Source organism: Eschrichtius robustus, chromosome 16, assembly GCF_028021215.1.
Source record: "Eschrichtius robustus isolate mEscRob2 chromosome 16, mEscRob2.pri, whole genome shotgun sequence".
NCBI classification, from domain to species: domain Eukaryota; kingdom Metazoa; phylum Chordata; class Mammalia; order Artiodactyla; family Eschrichtiidae; genus Eschrichtius; species Eschrichtius robustus.
In genome coordinates this window covers 72256042-72282204 of record NC_090839.1, presented here as the reverse complement: position 1 = coordinate 72282204, position 26163 = coordinate 72256042, and the positions used below count along the sequence as shown (strand labels likewise).

The 26163-nt window shown below is 47.2% G+C and overlaps 1 protein-coding gene and 1 non-coding gene across 2 annotated transcripts in view; both read right to left on the bottom strand.

Annotated features, from left to right (window-relative positions):
- The window catches only part of SCNN1B (sodium channel epithelial 1 subunit beta), a 75215-nt gene that overhangs the window by 42222 nt on the left and 6830 nt on the right, over window positions 1-26163 (bottom strand). The window lies entirely within an intron of this gene.
- Window positions 20879-20951, bottom strand: TRNAR-UCU (transfer RNA arginine (anticodon UCU)). Its single transcript has one exon. It is a non-coding gene; the product is annotated as a tRNA-Arg (tRNA).

The following is a 26163-nucleotide window of genomic DNA, read 5'->3' as shown; positions in this document are numbered from 1 at the left end:
GATAACCACTTGTCCCAACACCAAGACTATTCTTTCCCCTATTTAATTGTCTTGGTGCCCTTGGTGGTTTTAAAAAAATATATTTAATTTAAAGAAAACCTGAATAAATGAAGAGATATAACATATTCCTGGATCAGAAGACTCAATGTTGTTAAGATGTCAATTAACCTCAAATCAATCTCTAGAGTTAATTCAATCTCAATCAAAATCCCAGCAGACAGTGTGTAGAAATTGACAAGCTAATTCTAAATATTATATGGAAAAGTAAAAAAACTAAAATAGAAGAAAAAAACTTTTGAAAAAGAGGAGCAAAATTGAAGGATTTATACTATCTGATATCAAGACTTACTATCAAGTATAATAATCAGAACAGTGTAATACTGGTGTGATGATGGACATATTAATCAATGGGACACGATAGAGTCCAGAAATAGACCTACAAAGGTGCCAAGGTAATTCATGCAGAAAGGATAGTCGTTTCAACAAAACATGCTGGAACAATGGATATCCATATAAGAGAAAGGAATCTCAACTCCTATCTCACACTAGATACCAAAGTTAACTTGAAATGGATCAGGGACCTAAACACAAGAGCTAAAACTGTAAACATCCAGAAGAAAGTATAAGAGAAAAATCTGTGCAATCCTGGGGTAGGCAAAAGACCTTTTAGATAGAACAGTAAAATCATGAATAATAAAAGGAAAAAAAAGATTTGTCCTTTATTAAAATTAAATCTTCTGCTCTTCAAAACACTGTTAAGAAAATGAAAGAGCAAGTCACTGGGAAAAAATCCTTGTAAGTAATATGACTGACAAAGAATTTGTATGCAGAATACATAAACAATCCTTGCAAATCAATAATAAGACAAACAACCCAACCCCCGCAATGAAGGGCAAAAGATTTAAAAACACACTTCATAAAAGAAGATATATGAATGGCTCATAAGCACATGAAAAAACACCTAACATCATTAGTCACTGGGAAAATGCAAATATAAACCACAATGAGATACCATTTCCCACCCACTAGAAGGACTGACAGTATCTAGTGTTAGCGAAGATGTGAGGCAATCAGAACTCTCCTACATGACTGGATGGAATGCAAAATGGTACAGTCACTTTGGAAAACAGTTTGGCAGTTTCTCATAAAGTTAAATGGGTACTTATTATATGACCTTTCAGGTCCGCTCTTATTTATCCAAGAGAACTGAAAACATATTTTCACACAAAGGTGTGTACATGTATATTCACAGCATTCATGTATACTCACTTATTCATTAATAATCCCAAACTGGAAATAAGCAAGTGTCCACCAACAGGTGAGTAAATAAACAAATTGTAGCATATCCATACAATGGAATACTATTCAGCAATAAAAGGAACAAACTATTGATACATACAACAACATGGATGGATATTTTTTTAAAAAGCCATTATTCTGAGTAAAAGAAGCTAGACACAAAAAAGTACACAAGATATGACTTCATTTATATGAAGTCCTGGGAAAGACATAACTAATCTATAGTGACAGAAAGCAGATCAGTGATTTCCTGTGCTTGATGTGAATAGTGGATCGACTGGAACGGTACACAAGGGAACCTTTTGGAGGTGATGCAAATATTCTATATCTTGAGTGAGATGGTGGTTAATTAGATGTATGCATTTGTAAAAACGCATCAAATGCTATACTTGAAATGGATGTATTTAATTGTCAATAAATTACATCTAAATAAAGTTTTAACAAAACACTTAAATCCACTGCCATCTCAAAATTACGCAAGTTCACATTTTTAAAAAATCTAGATTTTCTTCAACTTTTGAAAAATCAGAAAGATCTGGTAATTGTCCCCACATGGCAGTTTCTGTTCGAAATGACTAGTGGCTGCCCTCCTTAGATGGAGACTGTGCTCCCCAGTTCACCCCAATTCTCCCCATTCTCTATTTTCTTATACTCAGCCCACTTCACTCGTTTTTTAACTCCTGCCTTGGCTTATGCGGACATCTGACTTTGTGACCCCTATAAATTACAGGTCAGATGCTTTCATTAAAATCCCCTGTATTTATTTTTGCAGCAAAACCTCAATTATCCAAGGTTATCAGGGAATAAGAGTTCTGGGTAGCTGGATTTTTATAGTTAATTGAAGGTTAACCTGAAAATGAGTTGGACTCTGGTTATTGAAAAATCTTTCATGTTTCTGCCTCGTTAGCCCCAGAGCATGACTGACTCTTTGTTCTTGAAAACTTAGCCAGGTCAGAGCCATTGATGGGGCTCACTGTACCAGGCTGGAGATGGTGAAGGAGAGTTTTAGGGGGGGCAGTCAGAATCTCCCCAGGGACCAGGACATATCCTCGACATCATTTCTACTTATAAATGCAAATGTGTGCATTCCAGACACCTAGATTTTGGTCTCTAAATACCATTCTCGACTAAAGGGAACCAGGGTTTCTTAGAAAAATGGCTGATACGAGTTTTGGTGCAGGAAATGTACAAGATGAGTCTGAGATCTCTTACCATACCAGAAAGCAAAGAAAGCTATCAAAGACTACTGGGTCGGTTAAAATGATGCTCAAATTGTCCCATCTTACTGGCAAAGATGGGACAATTTGAGCATCATTTAAAAAAAAATTACCAATGGCATTTTTTACAGAACTAGAACTAGAACAATAAATCTTAAGATTGTTATGGAGACACAAAAGACCCCGAATAGCCAAAGCAATCTTGAGAAAGAAAAACGGAGCTGGAGGAATCAGACTCCCTGACTTCAGACTATACTACAAAGCTACAGTAAGCAAGACAATATGGTACTGGCACAAAAACAGAAATATAGATCAATGGAACAGGATAGAAAGCCCAGAGATAAACCCACGCACCTATGGTCAACTAATCTTCAACAAAGGAGGCAAGGATATACAATACAATGGAGAAAAGACAGTCTCTTCAATAAGTGGTGCTGGGAAAACTGGACAGCTACATGTAAAAGAATGAAATTAGAACACTCCCTAACACCATACACAAAAATAAACTCAAAATGGATTAAAGACCTAAATGTAAGACCGGACACTATAAAATTCTTAGAAAAAAACATAGGAAGAACACTCCTTGACATAAATCAGAGCAAGATCTTTTTTGACCCACCTCTTAGAGTAATGGAAATAAAAACAAAAATAAACAAATGGGACCTTATGAAACTTAAAAGCTTTTGCACAGCAAAGGAAACTATGAACAAGATGAAAAGACAACCCTCAGAATGGGAGAAAATATTTGCAAATGAATCAGTGGACAAAGGATTAATCTCCAAAATATATAAACAGCTTATGCAGCTCAGTACTAAAAAAACAAACAACCCAATCAAAAAATGGGCAGGGCTTCCCTGGTGGCACAGTGGTTAAGAATCCGCCTCCCAATGCAGGGGACAAGGGTTCAAGCCCTGCTCTGGGAAGTTCTCACAAGCCGCGGAGTAACGAAGCCCATGCACCACAACTACTGAGCCTGCACTCTAGGGCCCGCGAGCCACAACTACGGACGCCCGCGTGCCTAGAGCCCGTGCTCCGCAACAAGAGAAGCCACTGCAATGAGAAGCCCACGCACCGCAACGAAGAGTAGCCCCGGCTCGCCGCAACTGGAGAAAGCACGCACGCAGCAAGGAAGAGCCAACGTAGCCAAAAATAAAAATAAATAAATAAAAAAAAATGGGCAGAAGACCTAAACAGACATCTCTCCAAAGAAGACATACAGATGGCCAAGAGGCACATGAAAAGCTGCTCAACATCACTAATTATTAGACAAATGCAAATCAAAACTACAGTGAGGTATCACCTCACACCAGTTAGAATGGGCATCATCAGAAAATCTACAAACAACAAATGCTGGAGAGGGTGTGAAGAAAAAGGAACCCTCGTGCACTGTTGGTGGGAATGCAAATTGATACAGCCACTATGGAGAACAGTATGGAGGTTCCTTAAAAAGCTAAAAATAGAATTACCATATGACCCAGAAATCCCACTCCTGGGCATATATATGCAGAGAAAACCATAATTCAAAAAGACACATGCACCCCAATGTTCATTGCAGCACTATTTACAATAGCCAGGTCATGGAAGCAACCTAAATGCCCATCGACAGATGAATGGATAAAGAAGATGTGATACCTATATACAATGGAGTATTACTCAGCCATAAAAAGGAACGAAATTGGGTCATTTGCAGAGACGTGGATGGACCTAGAGACTGTCCTACAGAGTGAAGTAAGTCAGAAAGAGAAAAACAAATATCGTATATTAACGCATATATGTGGAATCTAGAAAAATGGTACAGATGAACCAGTTTGCAAGGCAGAAATAGAGACACAGATGTAGAGAACAAATGTATGGACACCAAGGGGGGAAAGCGGGTGGGGGGGCGGTGGTGGGATGAACTGGGAGATTGGGATTGACATGTATACACTAATATGTATAAAATGGAAGACTAATAAGAACCTGCTGTATAAAAAAATAAATAAATAAAGTAAAATTTTTTTAAAAAGCATGCAATTAATTGAAACATATTAAATACATTAAAAATCCATGAGTTCATAATAATACTGAAAAATGGGAGTAAGTAGAACATTAATGTTATTAATAAATGTGTCATTAATAAATGGGTCCCACACAGGTTGTTGTACCTGTATTTGGAGCACTAGCAGCTATTATGTTCAATAAATTCCTTAATTTACTGCAAGGGTCTGTAAAGTTGAAAAGCCAGGCTGTTTTTGTATGGCCCTCTGGTTAATAATGGTTTTTATGTTTTCAAAGAGTTGTAAAGAAAAAAAAAAAAAAGAATATGCAGTGTTTGTGGCCCACAAAACCTTAACTATTAACTATACCTGGCCCTTTACAGAAAAAGTTTGTCAAAACCTGATTTACTGTGTCCTACATATTTGCATTAAATAAGAAAAAAACAATCCTTAAAATAGGTTTTCAAATAAGTATTTGTAAGTTTGATTTCGTTATTTGCCCCCCCAAATACCTGCTAATTCAATGTTTCCCAAACATCAATCATTTGCATACCACCTTCACGATTTTTGCTAAATCCCGATAGCACTTGTATCATTATTCACTTAATATATAACATCATCTGAACTCGTCTTTTTTGCTTAAAAAAATTCACCCTCATCCTAAGCAACACTATGCCTGTGAATAAGTTTGATGTGCTAAGCCATGTTTTTCTTAAGACATATTAAAATAATTCCACGATTGAATAAAGGGTTCCTCTCAAAAGATTTAAAACCATCTTCCTTATGATCCTTGAGGAAATTCTCTGTTAATTGTTTTCTGCCCACTTGAAGCACACAATCTCTATCAAGCATTTCCTCCTGCGTTTTCATGTCAGCCTTTCAAGTGAGTTCGGGTAGCCAGAATTATGCCCATTTCACAGAGAAGGTAACCAGAGCACAAAGGCACTTACTCACGGTCACAGTGAGTCAGGCAGATCTGGAAACAGAAATCAGGTCCCTTGGCTTCCAGCCACCTCTTACCGACACGCCTGATGGGACATGTGACCTCTTGCTCCCGATCTGGTGGGTGCTGGGGAAGTCTGCAGGGTAGCAATAGGCTCCACCTCCTCTGTGTGCACATATGCACCTCCTTTGCCCAAGGCTGTGGTTCCCGGGCCTCCAGGGGTCCTCCCATAAAGCCAAATGCAGTGTGACTGATAAGACCTTAAAAAAGTGGCTCCCAGGGGGGTGGGGGACGGGGCAGAATAGGGTAAGAGGGTTAAAAGGTACAAACTACTAGGTATAAAATAGATAAGACACAAGGATGTGCAGCACAGGGAATATAGCCAATGTTTTATAATAGCTTTATATGGAGTATAATCTATAAAAATATTGAATCACTATGCTGTACACCTGAACCTAATTTAATCATGTAAGTCAACTATACTTCAATAAAAAAAAAAAAGTGGCTCCCTCCCGTCCTCCAGGAGAGGAGACACAGTGGTCTTAGTTGAGCTGCTCAGAGATGAAGAGTGCTGCCAAGGTATATCATTAAGTGAGAGACAAGAAAGGGCAGAACCATATATAAAGCTGGTATGCATTTGTGTTAAAAAAAAAAAAGGGGGGGGGGACTTCCCTGGTGGCACAGTGGTTAAGAATCCGCCTCCCGATGCAGGGGACACGGGTTCGAGCCCTGGTCCGGGAAGATCCCACATGCCGCGGAGCAACTAAGCCCGTGCGCCACAACTACTGAGCCTGCGCTCTAGAGCCTGCGAGCCACAACTACTGAAGCCCATGTGCCCTAGAGCCCGTGCTCCGCAACAAGAGAAGCCACCGCAGTGAGAAGCCCACGCACCGCAGTGAAGAGTAGCCGCCACTCGCCGCAACTAGAGAAACCCCGCGTGCAGCAATGAAGACCCAATGCAGCAAAAATAAATAAACAAATAAATACATTAAAAAAAAAAAAAAAGGAAAACAGCATAGAGATATTTAGTTGTGTGTGCATAGCCCATCTCCAAGGGGCCAGACAACAAAGTGCTGACATAAGCTGCCTTCAGGAAGGGGAACTGGGTGCTAGGGGCACAGGCAGGGAAGGAGACTTTTAAAAATGAGTTACTCCTTTGGCACCTTTTGTATTTTGGACCATTTCAATGTTTAATCTATTCATTTATTCAGTCACGAAATATTTACTAAGCACCTACTGCATGCTCAGCACTGTTCTAGGCACCCAGCAACCCTCAGTAAGAGGTCCCTTGCCTTTGTGTAGCCTACACGCTCCCAGAAGACAGAAAAAAAACATTTAAAAAAGCAATTTTAAAATTTGTGCTGATTGGAGTTAAGTGAAAAAAAAAATCTGCATGGCAACCATTCGATTCGCAAAGATGAAAACGTTTTGTAATACCAGGTATTACAAAGCACACCTTTACATGCCAATGGGGTTTAAGTTGGTGCAGTCACTGGAGAGTAGTTTGGCAGTCTCTATTGCATTTACTATTTATTGATTTATTTTTAAAATATATTTTATTTATTTATTTATTTGGTTGCGCCGGGTCTTAGTTGCGGCAGGCGGGCTTCTTAGTTGTGGCTCATGGGCTCCTTATCTGCAGCTCGCTGGCTCCTTAGTTGTGGCATGCATATGGGATCTAGTTCCCTGACCAGGGATGGAACCCGGGCCCCCTGCATTGGGAGCACAGAGTCTTAACCACTGTGCCACCAGGGAAGTCCCTTTTTATTTTTTATTAAAAAAAATGTTTTTGGACACACTGCGCAGCTTGAGGGATCCTAGTTCCCTAACCAGGGATCGACCCAGGCCCCTGGCAGTGAAAGTGCCGAGTCCTAATCACTGGACCAGGGAACTCCCCCTATTGCATTTAAAATGTGACAGCCAGGACCCAACAGTTCCACTTCTTGGGCATGTGTCCCTAGGTGCCTGTGTGCATGGGTGCTTTCGCGAGTGTGTGCGTGAGCGTGTGCACATGTGTGCGCACGTGTGCAGGTACGCACAGGAAGGATGGTGACTGCAACACTGTAATACCCTCAAACTAGAAACCACCTCAGTGCCCAGAATGAAAAGGCTGCTGGAGGGTGGATAGGTGCCAACTGCTCTCCACAAGAGCTATGGGAGCAAAGCAAGGAACAGCAGTCCCGACAGGCGTGCCGGAGTCAGTGATTCAGGTGAGCTGAGGTGTTGGTGCCCTTGGCCTTTGGGTGGCAGGCGCGGGCTGGGGCAGCAGGAGCACCCGCCCCCCCATCGCTGGCAGGCACAAGCCGTCTTGCCCCTTCACCTTAATGCTTGATACAAACATGCCCATTCTCTCTCTTCCATGACGTGAGAGGTTGGAAAGCACCGGTTTAGAAGCGCTTTCATGTTCATTCTAGCCCCGAAATGCTAAGAATGTGTGGCTCTGTACTGCCGAGGTCACGTCCGAGTCCTCACCCTCCTCCTCCTCTATGGTGTCGAGGCAGTGACCACACTCCACACCCTGTGGAGATGTCCTTTGGGGTCACTGCCCCACGCCTTGGGGGTGGGGTCCGGGGGTGGTATGGGGGATGCCACAGGTGTCCCACTATTTCACTCCACGGAGGGGTGATGGCAGAGTCACCCTCTGATCCTACAGGGCAGGGAGCACCCTCCCAGGGCAACGAGGGATTCCCACACACAGCACAGACGAGCACATCCTGGGGCTTTGACAGGCCACCAAACACGCGACGTTAAGGACCCAGAAGGGACTTACATTCTCATCAGGGTCAGACAGGGGAGGGCCTGGGAGTCAGTCCCCAGTTAGGGTCTGGCTCTGTTGTTTCCTCCAGTGGGGAGGGGCTCAATTCATGACAACAAGGGGTTGGCCTTTAGGGGTCTTAATTTTCTCATCTGCAAAGTGGGGACAATAGTAGCTGTGCCTTCTAGGTTGTTGTCAGGATTCAATGAGATAATGAGTGGGAAGCACTTTGCACAGTGCCTGCACGTAGTAGTCTTGATAAGTGATAGATGCTATTATTATTATTATTTTATGCAACGAGAAGAATTATTCAAAATTAACCAGAGTATTCAGCCTGAGTTTTGGGGACTGTCATTTGCGGCAAAATGGCCAGCTGGAGAAGTGGCACCCAGGCTCTGCTTCCTGTGGGACTGAGTCCTTCCCTGACAGGGAAATCCCATGATCCCCAAGGTCTCTAGTGGTCCCCAAAGTCCCCATGGCTGGCAACTGGCTTTCCCAGACAATTCCTATAAACAGCTGTACCTAATCCCAGGCTGCCTGGCATCAGCAGCTGTGTATGCAGCCTGTATACACAGACCATGTATACTGGCCACTGACAAGAGCACTTTCTACGCTTGTTCCATATGAAGGAAGGCCCATGGAGCTGAGGGTCCCTCCCCGACATAGAGCCCTCACCTCTTCATACCCTAGCCCTGGCATGTCTGTCTGTGGGATGATGGGAAACCTGGGGGATCAAAAACATCTCTGTGGGCTTCCCTGGTGGCGCAGTGGTTGAGAATCTGCCTGCCAATGCAGGGGACACGGGTTCGAGCCCTGGTCTGGGAAGATCCCACATGCTGCGGAGCAACTAGGCCCGTGAGCCACAACTACTGAGCCTGCGCGTCTGGAGCCTGTGCTCCGCAACAAGAGAGGCCGCGATAGGGAGAGGCCCGCGCACCGCGATGAAGAGTGGCCCCCGCTTGCCACAACTAGAGAAAGCCCTTGCACAGAAACGAAGACCCAACACAGCCAAAAAAAATTAATTAATTAAAAAACAAAAACAAAAACATCACTGTGTGTCTGACTTTGGCCTTGTGGGTTACCCTGTAAAGCCCTTAACCCACACCTGTGGCAGTGTAGATTCATCCCATCCCTCTGCACGGCCATGACCAACCCACAAAGATGCAGGTGGCAAGGCAGAACCCAGAACTGGAATACAGGATCCCTTCCTCCTGTGCCAACTCTAAGCTATCCTGGGAAAGAAGTGGCACGGGTCCCTGCTGAAGCCCTGCTGTGTCAAGCTGGGGGGCAGGGGACCCCACCCCATGTACCTCCCTCCCTGCACCTTCTTTAAAAACCTGGAACATCCTGCAGTGACTCAGGTGCTAGCACTCTCTCTTTGTCCCCAAGCAAAATGAAACTGTCTTTCCGGGATAGGCCACTTAGGACATGCACTTCGTGATCTGGGGTGTTGGGAAAGGAAGGGAGCCCGTCAGGCACTAGACACGGCCCAGGAGGAATAGGGACAGAGTGGTGACCCTGACAGAGCCAGCATGGGGCAAAGCGTATGGGCAGAGGCCGTTGTCATCTTCACCCCAACCCCACGTCAGGCTCCATCCTGCCCACCTGCCTGTTCAAAGCGGCCCTGCTGTGCCAGTCTGGCTGGTCCTGGGATGGAAGATGAGTCATCATGTCAGATAAGCGCTCAGAGCTGGCGAAGAACACTGGCCACACCTTGCAGGAAGCAGGCACCAGCGTTCTTAGAAAACCTGGTCTGGTCTCCAGATGTGAAGCCATGATGGGAGACCTCCCCGCAACCCTCCACCCCGACCCCGGCCCCAGCCAGCTCCATGGAGCACAAGAGATCCCATTGCTCAGAGCTCAGCACGCCACACACCCTCGCCCCTCAGGGACTACACAAAAAGCAGGTTGCAGAATCCAAAAGAGAGAGGCATTTGGGAGGAAACGCTTTTTCAGTGCTTCATGGTGGACTGATGTCCCTGATGGAAACGAGGCATCTAGGCCCCAGGAATGGCTGCTTGTACCTGCTTTTCTCCCTAACCATCGGGGGACCGGGAGGAGTTATACGGGTTCGGTCTGTTCAGGTTGGAGGATGGGGGAGAGTTACCGAAGTCCAGCCCATGCTCCGCGTGCCCAGTTGTGAGCCCCCAAGGGCTGCTCCGGGCAGAGAGGCACCTTTTTCTAATTTGCTCGAAGGCGTCGTATGGGCTAGAAGGGGAGGTCCTGTCAAACATCAGCTTCTTCCCGGAGCCACAGTCGCCAACATTTGGCTCAGCTGGGCCATGTTTTCAAAAGAAGACTCTCCTATGCATTGGCTGGAATGTGGGGATGAATTTCCCCAGGAAAAAATTCAATAAAGATAGTTTTCAGTAAAGGCATACCCACAACTCCCGGTATAGGGGAACAGCTCAGGACTTATGTGCTAAAGCCGAGCTTTGAGTTTGAATCCAGGTGTGCTGTGCAACGTTGGGCAAGCTACAAGGTGCCTCTGTACCTTCATTTCCTCATCTGAATCCTGGGGACAGTATTACACCTACCTCTGAGGGTGATTAGAACAATGCCTGGTTTGCAGCAATATACGCGCCTCAGCACCTAATAGCTTTTATTCAAGGGCCTATGCAAGTGAAAAAAAATTATTGTTTTCCAAATACAAAAAGAAAACTGCAGCATTTAAAATGAATGGAACAGTTAAATAAATGTTTGCAACGTGGATGCCAACCAGACAAATGCCATTCAACTCTTAGGTAGTAATACGCCAATGACAATGGGAGTTCATTTTTTTGACAGTGAAAGAAATAAGGATCACAAAAGAAAATGACCACAAGGATGAGGAACCTCGGTCTACACGTTTCCTTGAGCTCTGGTGCATCCTGAGGGCACAGACCTTGGGGACCCCTTTCCTGGTGATGAGCCATCACCCACTTCCTAAGTGTCACATTTACCAGCCCCAGCCAAGAGCTTAGAGTCAAAATCCTAAAACCGCTCTATTTTTTTTTTTAAAGACTCACACATACATAAATAGGATCATCAGCAATAGTTGGGAGATGCCTTGGATCCCTTCATATGCCAACATGATAATCCAACGTATAGAGAAAATCTCAATACACAAATCTATTTAAAAATCTCACTTCAAAAATAAATGCTCAAGTCATGGCATGAATGACGAAACCAGAGCCCACAATTCAGAGGCATTTACCACAATCTTGCAGGACAGGACTTCTATGTTCAAAAGTGACCGGATCAGACCAGCTTCCAGGTTTTAGGAACTCAGATGATGCGTCTGCGCTGACTGCTTGTTTCCAGCACCTTCTGGGTTCTTAATCCAACTCATACTGGACTGGTAAAGAAGCTCCAAGAAGCTGCCTCTGAGGACAGAGGCCTCTGTGGCAAAGGGGGGGTCCAAGGCTGGAGCTGAAAATGCTGGCCGTCTTTCTGTTCTCTGGGACTAACTGTCTGATGTACAAGGGCCAACCTTTAGCGCTGCCTTCATGATTTGGGCTGCATCTGGGTACCAATTACACTTTCATCAACTTAATATCTTTCTTTATATTGACCCACTCTTGTTATCACTTAAACACCTACTTTAGCTTTGTCCTAAGCAAGAATGTCCACAAAATCACAGTCCTGATGTTACTAATTATATATGTTTTCTAATACACCTCAACATAAATAATTACTAATGAGATGAAAGACATTTGCTCACCATCTAAAAACCATCTCCACAGGCCACACTACAGGGAAACAGATTCAGCAAAGATCTTCCCTTGTCTCATAAACTCACCAGATTAGAGAAAATACCTTGGTACTTGCAACTCAGAAACAACCTGCCATGCTGACCCCTTGGCCCCGAGCTGCTGTGCACATCGGGGTTCTTACGAAACCCGTTCTGTAGGTTTCTCTGCTCCTGGGTCTAGGATTATATCAGCCTCCGTCCTAGGAGTAGCCTGACACACGTCCTGCCACCCCAGCCAGAAGACCCCAAAGAACAAGGCATCAGATGTGGCCACAGCTGCCAGAAAAACATGTTCTTTTTGTATGGCCTTTAAAGGAGAAACATACGTGCATCTGGGCTTTGGCCAATATGCTAAACCCTGGAGGACCCATCTTGTCATGAGGCCAGAGTACTCCTGGTTTGTCATTTCCTTGTCCACCTGGTGACCAAGTACCACAGGTGGGTTTGAAAGGTGACCACACCTTGTGGCGATTAATCCCTCACTGCCTGGCTTCCTTGCATGAACACAGATGCTCGTGGCAAGAAAATATAAATGTACAACAGGAGCAGAAGGATGAGACAAACTAAGATAGAAGCGCACGATGGAATATTGGGGAAGAATGGTTAATTATTTTTGTTTTTAAAAAAACTATGGGGCTTCCCTGATGCCGCAGTGGTTGAGGGTCTGCCTGCCAATGCAGGGGACACGGGTTCGAGCCCTGGTCTGGGAAGATCCCACATGCCGCGGAGCAACTAGGCCCGTGAGCCACAACTACTGAGCCTGTGCATCTGGAGCCTGTGCTCCACAACAAGAGAGGCCGCAATAGCGAGAGGCCCGTGCACCGCGATGAAGAGTGGCCCCCACTTGCCGCAACTAGAGAAAGCCCTGGCACAGAAACGAAGACCCAACACAGCCATAAATAAATAAATTAATTAATTAATTAAAAAAAAAAAAAACAAAAAACTATGAATTTCTAGGTATCTATGTGCATAGGGAAAAAAGAAGTGGGTGAAATTAACCAGAATGTTTATAGTAATTATGTTTGGGTGAAGGATCTTGGCTTATTCTTAAAAAATTATTTTTAGTTTATCTGTGTTTTGGAACATTCCTACAATGAACATATATTGCTTGTATAATAAAAAATAATAAATGAGAAAATGATTTTTTATAGCAACATGGAAAAAGCTTATGATAGAATGTTAGGTGATAAAAGTGAGATTATAGCTTTATGGAAAAATCTATTGTCAGGGAAAATGTTAGGGCAATGGGAATTATAGAAGAATTTGTTTAAATGCAGTCTTCCTAGAATTTAGGGGAAATTCTGGGGAAAGGAACAGGGAAGATGCTGGATTGGCTGGGATTAAGTGTCTACTATTTGGCAGAAATGGGGCTTGTCAGAGAAGTTCAGATTGGATGTATACTTTAGCTTGTGTTCTAATATTTGTAACTATTTTCCAAACATTTCTGTTACTTTTACAGTTTTTTTAAAAAATTAAAAAAAAAAAAAACCCAAACCAAACAAAAGGGAGAGGTATTCAATCAACTAGGAAAATCTGCTGGGGTCTCCAGTAGCCCGGCAATTCTTTCCATAATTTACGCAGGAGGACCTTTCTTTTCCTCTTGGGGACAGGTGAGCCCAAGGTGGATTTCAGAGAAGGTGGCGGCATCAGAACTTGTATTTCTTGGATGATTCCTGTCTTCCAAAACCTTGCTGACAGAGTCTTAATGCTGTGTTTGCTTCCTTATTGCCGAGGACTTGGCTACACCAGGCTTTATCCTGTACAATCACAATTACATGGGAAAACACCTTGCCCACCAGGCCCGGTGCCAGGAGCAGAGTCATCGCGTCCTGATGGACAGATGACTTTGGGATTCGGGGATGCCAATGGTGTGCACACAAGCCCACGGCTTTGCCCCTACCCAACCATGCAAGTGGCCACTTGCCCAGGGTGGCTGGTATGTGTCGACAGCTGGCAGGGAAGAATGTGGTCAATTTCATTTGCTCCCTACTCTCTCCCTGCCAAGGCTGGAGGCAACTTGCAGTGGAGAGTATATGCTGAGCCTTGGAAGATGCCAGGGGCGCAGGGGGAGCGGGTAGAAGTGGAGAAGGCAGGTGATTATTGCACTGGGAATAAAATGCAGTGTCCCTGACTAGAGTCAGAAAAATAAGGTCAACCTGGTAATATTTTGAGGCTCACGTAGTAGGTCTAGCCTCTCTCTCTCTCTCTGTTTTTCACTGGGAAACATGAATTATTCTATTATCATTAAAAATAAGAGCTTTGGAGTCAGACAGATTTGGGTGGAGTCTTGGACCCATCACATCACCTCTCTGAGCCTCAGCTGTCTTATCTGTCAATGGGGCCAACAATAGCACCTCCCTCCCTTGGCTTTTTTTTTTTTTTAATTAATTTATTTAATTTATTTATATTTGGCTGCGTTGGGTCTTCGTTGCTGCACGCGGGCTTTCTCTAGTTGTGGCGAGTGGCGGCTACTCTTCACTGCGGTGCGTGGGCTTCTCATTGCAGTGGCTTCTTGTGTTGTGGAGCACGGGTTCTAGGCGTGCAGGCTTCAGTAGTTGTGGCTCGCGGGCTCTAGAGCGCAGGCTCAGCAGTTGTGGCGCACAGGCTTAGTTGCTCCACGGCATGTGGGATCTTCCCGGACCAGGGCTCGAACCCGTGTCCCCTGCATTGGCAGGAGGATTCTTAACCACTGCACCACCAGGGAAGCCCTGGGCTTTTGTTTTGTTTTGTTTTCAGTGAGGATTAAAATGAGATAATGCATGTAAAGCACTTGGCATAGCGTTGAACAAATGTTGGCTAGTATTACCATTATTAGGGGAAAGAAAGATGACAACATGTAGGTGGCCACTAAGCTTACATACTTACTTGCAAGGCTGCTTTATTTTAGAAAGGACAGGTGCTGGAAGGGGAGTTTCCCAGCTCAGTAAATGCATTACTTGGTTTTGGACTAAATGAATGATTTGGTTTTTGGACGGCGCTTCCCGGAGGCTCAGCTGTCACCTGTCCCATGCCTGTCAGAAACTTTCAACAGCTCCCAGTGTCTGCGAATAAAGGCCTTACAGTATGGCCCCAACCTCCAAGTCTCCTTTTATTCCCTTCAAAATGGGTGATGGTTAAGAAGCTGGGTTCGAATCCCAGCTCTGTCACTTACTCGCTGTGTGACTGTGTGGAATTGACCTACCCTCTCTGTGCCCTGGTTTTCCAATCTGTAACAAGAGGGGAAAATAGTCCCTCCTTCACTGGGTTGGTGTGAAGAGTCAATTGTAAATGTGAAGGACCCGGCACAGCGTCTGGCACATAGAGAGACCAGTGCCTGGAGCAGTTTCTGTGCTTCTCATACCATGTCCAATGGACCACTCGCTGGAGCCCATGGATACTCCGGACATTCCCACCAGGTTGCTTTTACTCATGCTGTTTCTCTCCTGGAGTGCCTTTGCCCCAGGCCCAACTCCAATGCCACCTCTTCCACGAAGTTTCCCAGTCCTCACTGAATGGACGTCATCTTCCCTCCTCCTTAGTCCCATAAGATTTTCTGTGGACCACCCGCTCCTGTTTGATTTGTTCCCATCTGCCTTGTATCATGGCTATTTATGTCCCTTTCTAATCTATCCGACTGGGTGATGAGGGCCCTAGTCAGATTCCCCAATGTTTGAACTTGGAACTTTGCACGTGATAGTTGCTCAATAAATATGTCTGGACTTCAGAGCTGGGGGGTAGGGCTGACATTCAGCTGCTATGCCTCGGTGTGGCTGCAAGAATTGTTTATGGCTGGAAACCTTCCTAACTGGAAGGTGCCCTTCACCTAAACATTCCAATTATTGCTACTGCTTATAGGTGTAGGGAGGAGGTGTCGGGGGTCGGGGGGAGAGGCGGGGGGAAGCACCTGGTTTCCCTCCATCCACCTGCCACTTTGAGCTGTTGATGGGTTGAATTGCATCCCTCCCTCCCCAATTCATATGTTAAAGCTATAATATCCAGTACCTCAGAATGTGGTTGTATTTGGAGACAGGGTCTTTAAAGAGGTGATTAAGTGAAAAAATGAAGCCCATAGGGTGGCCTAATCCAATCTGACCAGCATTCTTATAAGAAGAGGTCATTTGGACACCCAAAGAGACACCAGGGATGGGCAGGCACAGAAGAAAGGCCATGTGAAGACGCGGTGAGAAGGCGGCTGTCTGCACACCAAGGAGAGAGGCTTCTGCAAAACCAGCTCAACCAACACCTTGATCTTGGACTGCCAGCCTCCAAAACTGTGAGAAAATACATTTTTGTTGCTTAAGCCATCCAGTCTGTAGTAGCTGTTCTAGCAGCCCTAGCAGACTAGTAAAAGCTGTAAGAGAAAAGGAACTGGTAGGCATGAGGGTGAGTGGGGGTGAGGAGAGAGCAGGCTGAAGGGCTCTCCCAACTCCAGGATCGGGACGATGGGGTCAGTAAGTCTATCCCCTGCCCCCAAGTAGGAATGATTTCAGTTTAGGGGTGAATCTATTCTTTTTTCCCCCAACCAAAGGATGCCATAACCTTCCATGAAAATACACTCCTGCCTTGCAAGTCCCTCCTCATTACCAGTTTAAAGGCAACAAGTGGCACCTTAAATTTTTTTTTTTTTTAAACTTAGGCAGAGGGGCTTCCCTGGTGGCACAGTGGTTAAGAATCCACCTGCCAATGCAGGGGACACAGGTTCAAGCCCTGGTCTGGGAAGATCCCACATGCCGTGGAGCAACTAAGCCCGTGCGCCACAACTACTGAGCCTGCACTCTAGAGCCCACGAACCACAACCACTGAGCCCGTGTGCCACAACTACTGAAGCCCGCACACCTAGAGCCCATGCTCTGCAACAAGAGAAGCCACCGCAAGGACAAGCCTGTGCACCGCAACGAAGAGTAGCCCCCGCTCACCACAACTGGAGTAAGCCCACGCGCAGCAACGAAGACCCAACGCAGCCAAAAATAAATAAATTAAAATTAAAATTAAAAAAACAAACAGACAAAAAAACTTAGGCAGAGACAAAGAGTGAGTGTCCAAGCTTTTGACAAAAAGGCCTTGCAGTTTTCCTGCAGTGAGTCCAGCAATGGCTTCCGGTCACACTCAGAATAAAACCCAAATTCCTTACTATGGCCTGGAGAGGCAGTGAGGTCTGGCCCTTGCCCCCCTCCAGACTCACCTCCTACCCTCTCACCCTTCCTCTTTTCTGCTCTTCCGATTTGCCAAGATCTTGCCACCTCTCCTTTGCACCTGCTGTTCCCTTGGAATCACCCATCCCCAGCAGCTTCCACAGCCCTCCCGGCCCAGCATCAGGATGACTCGGGAAGCTCTTAAAAAACCCACAGGCCAGGGCCTCATGCATAGCAGCTCTGACTCCCCAGGTCACGGTATCTGTATATATATGTTTTTAACTCTTGCACAAAGTCCGATGCACAGGCAGGGTTGGGGACAATTGCCCTAGATCTTCATAGAGTTGCTTCTTCTTTGAGGCCTCAGCTCTAATGCCACCTCTCAGAGAGGCCCACCCTGACCCCCACGACCCCACAGCCCTGTTTATTCTCTCCACAGAAGCCAACACCATCAGAAACTGTCTAATCTCTTCGTTTGCTGCCTGTCTCCCTCCGCTGGGATTTGAACCTCCCTGCGGTGTGACTGGGCCTCTCTCTTCGCTGCTCCAGCCAATACAGGAGCCACAGCCCACACGGGGCGACTACTGGGCACCGGAAGCGTCATCGAACTGCGGTGTCCTTTCCGTGAGAAATCGTACAAAAAAAGAGAGACATAAAATACGAATATTTTGCAAGATGAAAAGAGTTTGGGAGATGAATTGTAGAACAATGTGAATGTACTTAACACTACTGACTGTACACTTAGAAATGGTTAAAATGGTAAATTTTATTTCTGTGTGTTTTACCACAACTAAAAACTTTAAAAAGACATGTTGAACATTAAAAAATCTCATCAATAATTTTTAATACTGACTACTTGTTCAAGTGATAACATTTTGAATATATGGGTTCCATAAACTATATTACAGTACTAAAATGAATTTCACCTGTTTTTTTCTTTTTACTTTTTTTTTTTTCAGTGCGGCTATTAGAAAACTTTACGTTACTTATGTGGTTCCTGTTTGTGGCTTGTGTTATATTTATGTTGGATGGCGCTGACCTAGAACTGTGGCCGGCTCACAGTAGGCACTTAAATGTGAGCTGAATATCAAAATGAGTCCAGTTGCTGCCAAAGAGGTGCTTTTATAAGCATAAGCACGCTGTTCTGTCTGCCAGGCTGCAAGAGGATGGGAGGGAGGCTGTGGTGGAGCTTTTATGTAACTAAGTCATCACAATTAATAATTAATGTCTATTATTATGCTGATAACAGCAGCTGCAGTTTGTGGAGCACCTAACGTGCGCCAGGAACTGTCATGGCACTTTGTGCACGTCATCTCATTTCATTTTCAAGTTAGTTAGTCCTATAAGGAACCACTGCCTCCATAGGACAGCTGGCTGCCCAAGGTCACCCAGCGGGTGAGGGGAGAGCTGGGTCTGTAAAGGGCTGGCCCAGCCGCCCCAGTACACCTGCCTCCTGCCGGGGCCAGGACCCACGTGCCATCCTGTCATGTAGGACTTGCAGGCCCTGCCTGAGCCAGACAGTGGGCAGGGGCTTCTGGCTTCTGGAGCCAACAGAGAGCCCCCATGAGGCAGCGAGTCCCTGCCCTCAGTGTCCAGGAAGAGAATGAAACAATTTGTAATCTCTGATCTCCTCGAGCTCACCCATCCAGATCCACTGCCGGCCCTCTCAATTTCAAGGACTCCGGGGAACCGGTCCTGGCCCAGGTGGTCATTCTTGCTCAAGGCAGTTGTGGCGGATGGCGCTGGGCCCGGCCTGACCTGCCAGAGGGCCCTGCCCCGTCCCTGAGGATGCAGCAGCCACAGGATCTGCGGGTGTGGCCTCTCCCCTCCTGCCCTGTGGCTTTCAGGCCTGGAGCTGCAGGCCCAGACCCACCTGAGACTCCATCTCTGGGGCTCAGATCCTCTTGAGCAGGGCCCCCTGTGGTATCCAACGTGAGACCTTTTTGGAGGGGGTCTTTGATCCTAAGATGCAAGAATCAGAACCCTTTGGAATGGGGGAGGGGTGCAACGCATGGACAGAAAATTCTCCCACGTCTGGGCTCCAATTTCATCTTTAAACTGTCGATATGGACTTGAGGAAACTGCTTGGGTCTGGTCAAAGAGACAGGGACTGAAGAAGCCAATAAAGAGCTGGTTTCCGGGCCTTCCCTGGTGGGGCAGTGGTTAAGAATCCGCCTGCCAATGAAGGGGACACGGGTTCGAGCCCTGGTCCGGGAAAATTCCACATGCTGCGGAGCAGCTAAGCCCGTGCGCCACAACTACTGAGCCTGCGCTCTAGAGCCCGTGCGCCACCACTACTGAGCCTGTGCTCTAGAGCCCGTGCGCCACAACTACTGAGCCTGCGTGCCACAACTTCTGAAGCCCGCGTGCCTAGAGCCCGTGCTCCGCAACAAGAGAAGCCACAGCAATGAGAAGCCCGCGCACCGCAACAAAGAGCAGCCCCCACTCACCTCAACTAGAGAAAGCCCGTGCACAGCAACAAAGACCCAACGCAACCAAAAAAAAAAAACAACAAAAAACCTGGTTTCCTAGGCGACAGCTGGGTGTCAAGGAGCCTGACCTCAGAGGGAATAAAGATCCTGCCATCTGGGGGACCTCAGAGCCCCCAGCCTAGGTGCGAGCCAATGGATGGGTCAACCAGTGCCTAGCCTAGAGTAATGGTTCTCAAAGTCTGGCCCCAGACCAGCTGCTGCAACATCACCTGGGAACTTGTTAGAAAGGCAGCTCCTCAGGCCCCACTCCAGACCTCCTGAATCAGAAATTCTGGGTTTGAACAACTAACCTGGGTTTTCACAGCCCCCTAGGAGATTCTGGGCCACGCTAAATTTGAGGCCTATAGCCTTACTACTCAAGTACCAGGACCAGGCAATCAGCATCACCTAGCAGCTTGTTAGAGACACAATATTCAGGCCCCACTTCACTTACTGAGTCAGAATCTGCACTTACCAAGACCCCCCGGCACTCGTGTGCGTGTTAAAATTTAGGACGCGTTAGCCTAGAGTTCCTTGCCATAAAGTCAGGGGTCTCAAACTCAAATGCTTCCAGGGACCAAGCAGGTGATGTTAAAAAATGAAGCCAGGTTAGATCCAGCTGATTATTGCTCTTTGGAAATGTGAGCCCAGGACGGCCAGATCTTCCAATTTTTCAAGAGAATCTGGAAACCCAGATGCCAAACTTAAATGTCCTGATTTAAAAATTACTGTGTGTGTGGGACTTCCCTGGCGGTCCAGTGGTTAAGAATCTGCCTTGCAATACGGTTCGATCCCTAGTTGGGAAACAAGATTCCAAATGCCGCGAGGCAACTAAGCCCGCGTGCTCTAGAGCCCACGTGCCACAACTAGAGAGCCTGCATGCTGCAACTACTGAGCCCGCGCGTCCTGGAGCCTGCGCACCACCACTAGAGAGAAGCCTGCACGCAGAAACAAAAGATCCCACGTGCTACAACGAAGATCCCGTGTGCCACAACTAAGACCCAATGCAGCTAAATAAATAAATAAACATTAAAAAAAATTATTGTGTAGGTCACACAAAATCAGGCCTATGGGGCACAAGCATATAGGCCTTGGGGCAGAAAAGGTGCCTCATCTCTGGGTAAGCTTTCTGAGCCTGGGAGAGCCCTCCCAGGCATGGCAAGAGGCACACAGTAGGGACTCAAGAAGGGCTGGGACAGAAGTTCCCAAATTCGTCTGCGTAATGGAACCACAATTACATTGAGTAGCTGTCGCAGCTATTCAATGCTGCCGTGGGAGTGTGAAAGCAGCCAGAGATAATATTAAATGACTGAGCATAGCTCAATCAGTTTTTCTTTTCCTTTGGCCGTGCCGCGCAGCTTGCGGGATCTTACTTCCCTGACCAGGGATTGAACCCGGGCCCCTGGCAGTAGAAGCGCGGAGTCCTAACCACTGGACCACCAGGGAATTCCCAGCACAACTGTGTTTTAATAATTCTTTATGAACACTGAATTTTAAGCTGCATGTAATTTACATGTCACAGAATATGATTTTTCTCTTGATTTTTTTTTTCAACCACAGAAAAACCATTCTTAGCTCATGGACTGCACAAACTTGGCCTTTGGGCCATAGTTTGCCAACCTCTGGGCTGGAGGAATGATTTGAGGGCCTGGAGGCCTGGACTGCAGTCCTTCTTCCCGGTATTTACGCACATAATCTCCCCTACACAATCTCTGAAACCTTAGCAGCACTTGATTATGAAAAGGTTATGTTGACAAGGCCCGATCAAGTATTGACTTGGTCTGGCTCTGGGCCAAAGACTTCAGATTAGACCCTAAATCCTTCATCACCCTGGCAGGATTTTAGGGAGCTGCCTTCCAGTGGGCTACTCCGAACCCCACCTCCCTGGCTGGTGCTATCATTGATCCTTAACATGTAGTGACCATTTAGCTATGTGGTGGGCACTGTCCTTAGAGCTTTACCCGAATCACCTCATTTCCTTCTCACTCCCCAAGAGAGGGAGGACTAGTATATGCCCATGTGTATTATCATATACCCATTTTTTAGATGAGGAAACAGAGGCACAGGTGATTTTTCCTAAAGTCGCAGAGTGACAGGAGTAGAACAGAATTGAACCCAGGTCTGCATGACTCCAGAGGCTGCTCTCATAACCAATTTGCTATATTGCCTCTCAATAATCCATCACTATCACCAGTCAACACGATGCCCAGACACAACCTTCTCAAGGACAAGCCTTGGGCAGCAAACCTGGGCTCTCTGCATCTTAACTGGCATCCAGACACCAATCAACCTTCTCTGCCTTGAGCTGCAGCCAGACCTGGGGGACCCAAGATCGATTCTGTACCCACTCCAGGAAGAAGGAGGCTAGCAGAGCTGCCTCGTATGACTGTGCACTGCACAACCCTAGGGGGCATTATTCACAATGTACCCTGTGTGGACGGCACCCCCGGGCCTGTGGAGCTGGAGGCTGCAGGTGAGGTACTCATGTTGCCTGGCACAAGATTGGCCTTGGGTGCCCACCTTAACTGCTATCCAGAAACAATTCATCCAAAAGGGGGGCAGCCCAGAAGGAAACGCCACCATGGACGGTGGAGGTGCAGGCTGGCAGCTGTGGGGAGCCCTTTGGGTCTGGGGCAGGGAGTGGCTGGCTCTTACTGGAACCGCCTCCATCCAGCTTGGAAAAAGATCCTGCTCCCTGATCTGTCTCAGACTGGACTGACCGCAGCTCCCAGCTCTGAACTCTTGGCCCTGCTCCAGGTGAGCGGTCCCCTTCCCATCCCTGCACACCCTGCCTCCTTGGAAAGAAAGAAGGGCTCTCGACTGTTCTCTCCCATCCTGCCCCCAAGCTGCCCCGCGCTAGCCCTCCAGTGCTCGTTCTCACGCTGGGCAACACCTGCCCCTGGGCATCCAGGGCCGCTGGGAACTCCCAGCCAAATGCTCCCAGTTCTCCCCTTAACTACTGCTGTCCTTGCCTGTGTGTTTTTCCTGTGTTTGTTTTGCTTTTATGATTTGAGCCAGGCCCTGGGCCAGCACTTTACATGCACCAGTTCACGTGACCTTCGTCACAGCCCAATGAGGCAGGAACTATGATTATCCCCATTTTACAGACAAGGGCTTGGAGAGGTTCAGAGAGGTTAGGTTGCTTGCCCAAAGTCACACAGTTAAACAGCGTCAGAGCCAGGAATCAGATTTGGGTCTTTTAGACTTTAGAGCCCAATTCTTACCTTTCTAGGGGATGAATGTGTCATGTCCTCTAAGTCTGTTTCCCTATCTGCAGATTGGGTCTTGGGTCTGGGAAGCCATGTGGGTGACCATGATGTTGCTGCTGGTGATGATGGTGATGAAGGAGATGATGATAATAATGGGGATGATGGTGATGAGGAGGAGGAGGTGGTGGTGATGATGAAGATGAAGGTGATGATGATGAGAGCAGTGATGAGAGGATGGGGCTGATAACGAGGCAGGTGGTGATAATGACGATGATGATGATGGTAATGAGCACGATGTACCTGCCCGATACAGCTATTGTGCAGACCACATGAGGTAACTCAGGCAAAACACTGCTCACCGTGCCTGTTCTATAGTTAGCACTCTACAAGTGCTGGGTCAGCTGAGGTCTCCGTGCCCTAGACCTCCAGAGTGGATTCCACGGCACTGCAGTGTGTTCAATAAGCACCCTCCTCCTCAAACACTAGGTGAAAGGCAGGAATCAGAGACAAGAAAGGGAAAAAAGACTAACGTTTTTCTCTGTTGGTCCCTTCTACTTCCTGCTAAGTCTCCATTTCCTGCCAACCTCTGAAATCCAGCTTGGCTTTGGAACTAAGTCCCTGGGAGGGAGGCCTGGCCTCGGTGGGTTTCCTGGGCCCCAGGTGGCCTTCACCCAGGCCTCCAGGGAGATTTGGAGGCTGAGAATCTGGTGCCCAGGAAGGGGCTGCTGCCCCAAGAATCACAGCCATTTGCAAGCTGGGCTCCTGCCCTTCTCTGTTGGGGGAGATGATTACGATCTTCATCCACACAGCGACCCAGGGTTGGTCCTAGGGGAGTGAACAGCTGAAACCTTATACTCAGCTGCTGGCAAACCAAGGGCTTTGAGAGCCATTGTCACAGAGTAAAACTTTCCATTCCTCCTCCACACTCACCTGGAAGCTGAGGAGAGGCAGGGTGAGCTCTGTGGTCAGACTGCTTGAGCTCGAATCCCAGCCCCACCATTTGCTAGCTCCGTGTGACCTTGGGCAAACTACTTAACCTCTCTGAGCCTGCTTTCTTATCTGCAAAATGCTGACAACTACATCACCTGTTTCACTGGACTGTTGGAATAATACGATGAGACCCCACAAGTCTCTCCAAAGGTCAAGTGAGGGAGAGTGTCTGTACCTTTATGGTCGCTGAACGAATTCTACGATGTAACGCTTGTGCCGGGCATGTAGTGTATACTTTAAAATGCTGCCTATTGTTATTACAGAGGAGAAAGCCACATGGGCCCCCATCAACATTTCTCTGACGAACTATATCTTGTGTTGAGAGAAACTGAAGTCAGTTCATCCCTGTGCACAAGGCAAGCAAAACAACATGGTTCCCAGACAGAGTGGCCACACCTTCTCCTGTGACTGAGATGAGTTTTGGAGCCGTCTGACTGCAGGGAGTTTTTAGCCAATTAGATCCTAAGATCCAACGGGAACACAGCTCCACCCATCTCAGGCCCAGCCACTGGTGGGCCACAGTGGGAGTTCAGGAGTGGGAGTGAGGATGGAGAGGGGGTCTCGGGTGAGGGTCGAGGAGTCTCCTGGGGGCTGAGACATGTGACTTGCTCCACCCTGTATCTCCGGGGCCTAGTCCATCAGTGGCAATCATCCAGCCACCTGTCATTCATTCACTCAACCAATATTCATGGAGTGTCTACTGGGAGCTGGGGCTGCAGCAGCGAAGCAATAAACAAAACAGACAAAATCTGGCCCCTAGAAGTTTAAATCCCTGCGAACTAGTGTTGTAGCCTTCAGGAAACACTCCCTGAATATTCCCAAAGGCTGGGAAATGTGTCTGATGCCCCCCCCCCACTTCCCCCACCTTGCTCTGCCAGGTTCTTTCTTCTATGGGGGGAGATCTGCCCAATGGGTGGGTCATCCCATGGCCAGGCTGCCACCCACTGTCATCTGGTGTCAGAGGGGTCAGGGAGGGTGAGGCCCAGACCGGCTCCTGCTCCACCAGCCAGCAAGCTGCAACCAACCAGTCGACCCTGCGCGTGAATACCACCCCTCCCAGGACACACACGCCCAGGCCGATTCTGATCTTTCAACTTTCCCTGAATTCTGCAGGTGTCTCGGTCTTTTCAGCCCAGGACTCTCCTCCCACTGCCCCACCCTCATCCCTTCTCGAAGCAGGGCTAGAACAGCATTTCTGGAGTTAATCAGAGCAGTAAGAAGGGTGGGGCCAGTGAATGGGGGTCAATCACCTGCTGCTAAGGTGCTGTGCTTGCTTACTTACCACCCTGCAGGAGGTCCTATTGTCCGCAATCCACAGGCCAGGGTTGGGGCACAGAGGTTAAGTGTCTTGCGCAAGGTCACACAGAGCTAAGCTCCAACTCCAGCCTGTTTAACTCCCAAACCTTTAACCGTTACATCAGCTGACTGTCCAAAGAAGACAATTAAGGCGTCTGGGGGATTTCAACACTTAGGGCGTGGCAGCAATGCTCTGAGGACAGGAGCAGTGTCCCCAGGCAGTTTGCAGTAAACCAGGACCCCCAGGCCCAGTAAATGCCCCTCCTTCCACTTGGGGGCACCCAGCCCGTGCCAAGCACACATCTAAACATTTTATATTCCACCCTCCCCAATCTCTAAACAGCCCTTCAAAGGCTGCCTCCCGGTCCACCCCGACCTTCAGCCTCAGACCCCGAAGGTCTCGCTTACCAGCCAAACTCCTTCTCACTGTGGTGCAAACCGCTGAGAAAGGACAAAGGTGATCCCTCCTGGGGTGGTGGGAGGGGGCGCCTCTCAACCAGGAAAATCAACAAACTCCACACACAGACAGGTGAGAGTGGAATTTCAGGAATCAGCTTGTTTTGGGAGGTTGCAATCCGGCTCCCACTTAAGGTCCTTGATGGAGCCGGCGTGCAGGTGCGGCTCCTGAAGGAGGGTGTGCCAGGCTTCCCAGGTCTTAGCCCTCCTTCCAGGCCTCAGCTTGGGAGTGAGTTCCCCGGCATGTCAAGAGGAAGCAAAGCTACCTGGGTTGTCCCAGAGGTCTGCAAGGAAAGGGCCCCTGATCTTCAAGACACTGGGGAGAAGGAGAAAGTTGGGGCTGAATCTGGGCTCTGTTGTTATCACTGTGAGGCCTCTTGGGAAAATCCCTGAACCCCTCGGAGGCTCTTACTGCCTCATCCCTCATCAGCTGGCCTCCTCTTACCTTATCTTGGCCTCCCCAACCCATCCCAGGGAAGTCCTCCAGATTCATCTCAGCCCCCTGACTGTATCTTTGCTAGGATATTGTTTCCTTAGTGTAAAAAATAAATTCCTCTTTTAAAAACAAAAATGCTAAGACTTTCAGGCTTATTTCAAGTCTATTTATTTTCTTAACAATTACTTAGGACTTACTGTGGGCCAGGCAACACTCTAAGCACTTGACACCTTTAATCCTCATAACATCCCTAATGGGGTGAGAATTATTA